Source organism: Carassius gibelio, chromosome B16, assembly GCF_023724105.1.
Source record: "Carassius gibelio isolate Cgi1373 ecotype wild population from Czech Republic chromosome B16, carGib1.2-hapl.c, whole genome shotgun sequence".
Lineage (NCBI taxonomy): Eukaryota > Metazoa > Chordata > Actinopteri > Cypriniformes > Cyprinidae > Carassius > Carassius gibelio.
Genome location: NC_068411.1, coordinates 21,032,033 through 21,035,432, shown reverse-complemented (window position 1 = coordinate 21,035,432; position 3,400 = coordinate 21,032,033).

The window sequence follows — 3,400 nt, the reverse complement described above, 5'->3', positions numbered from 1 at the left end:
TGACAACTGTCATGTTGGTTTAATTGATGAGTTCTGAAAATTATATAGAAAATCAAATTAAAATATAATTGTTTGTATCTATTATCTATAAAATAAATAAATAGTAGCAAATAATCTAGCAAATATGTACTGTATGCTGTCTCTGGGGCACATTCAAAAATGTAGCTAATAATATTTAGGCCTATACCTTTAGGGTAATTCCGTTTAGGGGTAAATGACAAGGTACAATGATTGACCTTTTAGCTTTTGTAAAATATAAAATACACAACATTTTATAAAGGGTTTTAATCTTTATAGTTTTTAAACGAAGCTATGAGGGATGGGCATATATGTGTTTACAAAATGTTCACAACTTTCAAAAATGTGATGGTGTTCTTGACCACTTTGAACGCACTGTACTTTTATCCCTCACTACCGTGAGGTCTATAGAGGATCTTTAAATTATGACTTTAATATTTTTATTGTTGCATGACCGTATTAACAACGAATTAAGAAACTGTTACCGAACTACATTGACTATTTTCACAATAAGCTATACCACTACCATGTGGTAGTGCATTGGAAAACTGGATAAATACCATGGTATTAGTTAATTAAAATTTATATAAAAGTATCATGATAATAGCATCTGATATTAGATCGTTTATGGTTATCGCAACACCACTTATCCGGAGCAAACCATGTGTATTTCACTTCCGTAGTTGGCCACAAGAGGCCGCCACAATTTGTCTTAAAGAAGCCCCTTGACACTTCCAGCATTAAAAGCTGACTAACAACATAAATGACCGGCCTAACTCAATGAGATTGCTCATCCAACAATAATTCTACTGGACCAAAAGGTCAAAGCTACCTTGATTAGATTCTGATTTTCAAAATCACATTACATTTGCAGGCAAATAGAAAGGCCTTTTAATCCTTAATGAAGGTGTTTGAAAGATTAGAGGCAGCACTACATGAGATTGTGACTGTGGACACGTGGTGTGTACCTGAGGGTAATTTTCTCTGTTGGATGCGCTGGCCGTCCTTCTCCCTAATCAAGCTGATCTTGCCTTTCGGCTCACGTCTATTGACTCTCTCCACCTATTCTGCCGGCTATAGCAGCAAGATTAGCCTTCATTTGTTTGAAGTTTGATAACGGTTTCATTGTGCACATCCCTCAAACTAAAAAATAGGCAGAAAATGGGGAAAGGTTTGTGTGCGTGTGTGTGTGTGTGAGAGAGAGAGAAACTGGCGCACATGGGATACATGAACTTTTAAAGCGTCCTCCATCATCTTATGTGCCTGATGATTCAGGTTGTGAATAACTCTCTTCTGTTATTAATTCAGTTCCTTTCATCATAGCATTTTTTATGACAGGGCCTTCTGCATTAAAAACAAGCTGAAGCATCAGAAAACTCCTCAAGGCTTCATTTAAATCTGTGAGCGGAGCCAAGTTCTGATGTTCGGCTGATATAATCAGCACATGCTGTACTGTGTTCCTTTAGTTTACCTGCAGAACTGATCTTTACACTGCACAATGTATGTGATATTTAATAATATCATTTATAAATGGCTCAGAGCTCGAGTGCGCCGATTCCGGCCTTATAAATAATCTTCTGAAATTTCTTTGTACCCACAGAGCAAAAATAAGAGTACATGCTGTTTATCTACTTTTTATCGACCCTGTTTTCAGAATAATTTTCCAAATGTTATTTTCTGTCAGTATTACTTTGCAGAAGCCAGATTGTTTATTCTATACAAACGCTCCGATTTATGCACCGTAATGATTTCCGCACACTTTGAAGAGAAAGTTCCTATCTCCCGCTCATTCCCTCTCTCTTTCCATCCTTCTGGCTCTCCCTCACCTTTTCTCTGAAATTACACTCATTCATTCCCCTGTGTCAGGGCAGGAGAGAGAGACAGCGAGTGCGTATCTGCAGTTGACCTGGCTCTCTGAGAACGTATGGATCTAATCTAAGACTCGATTGCTTGGCTCACATGTGATAGTACCCATCAATTTATACCCTGTGATGCAATGGGAGAAAATCCTTCCGAGTTCTGAGGGTATTATATTTCAGTGAGGATGATGCCGGAGCACACCGGGGTAAAACAGATTGTGGCCTCATGGATGTTAAATTTTTTCTGCATGTAATGCTGCATTAGATGCTGCTTTTTCATGGAATATCGCCTTTAGGTAGACATTTTGTTTAAACAGTAACCCACAGTAAGTATAGTTTATTTTTTTAATGACTTGATCCATGCATGTTGCTTAAATTCACAACCCCAGGCCCAATAGCAGGGATTTTTAGCACTGGGCACATCAATTTTAATTGATCTCAAACAGTTTTTCTGGAATGGAGTGTTGAAGTTGACCTAAATTGTAGGTTAAAATTATTCTATTATCAGACTAAGTGATATTGATTAATATTTTAATGGCATTGCAGTTGATTTATCACAATGTCTATTATTAATATGTGTACTATACCTGCTATTTTAGGCAATACTCATAGAAAGCCTACAAAACTGTGGATATAAAACTCTCTATCCAGCCAACACTATTAAAAATAAAAGGTTCCAGAAGGGTATTTTCTCAAAAACATTTACTCTTCCCCTAAAAAAGCATTCAGTGAACAGATTTTAAATAACCATATTTTGTTTTTAGTGTGAAGAACATTTTAATAATCTGAGGAAATGTTTTCCACTATCTGAAGATGCTAAAGATATTAAAGGGACTTCATGGAGCCACAGGTGCCAGTAATGAACATTTATTTTAAGAGTGAAGAAGAAAAATCCAGACTGGATCTCAGTGAGGCAGTTTTGCATTTTAATAAACCTGACCCATCTGTACTGGCCATTATTTGGTTAATAATGCTCCTTTTTTTAATGAGGAATCACTATTGTTAATGGAGTCTTAATTAACGAGAAATAACTCACTCCTGGAAACTAATTAAACAACATTTGATCTGTTTTATCAGAAGGACTCTTAAATTGTTTTCAGTAGTTGAAGAGGACAAACGTCCTTCAGGGAGAGAGGAGAATTATTTTGTCAAGAGGACATTCAGAGAATTACTCTGCCTCTCCAAATTAAACGTCTGGTTGAGCCACTCAGAATCAATTTAAAGTGTCGCTCTGGTAGAGGACAAGCTACCTTTGCGTGTTAATAACTGTCAATTAATGAATTCAACTCTCAGATGGTTAAACTCATCACAGCTCTGTGGCGTTGTCTAATATTAATGCTAATGATGTCAAGATCTTCTGAGGGCAAACTTCAAACATGTTGAAATTGCTCATAATGGTTCAGAAATATGTGTCTAAGGAGAGGACAGCCAGTTTGGAGACTAAGAGGTGATAATTGCATGCTGCTGTGATGTCAGCATGTTCTGACTCCTTTTAACTCTGACCCAGGATCACCGAGAAAAGT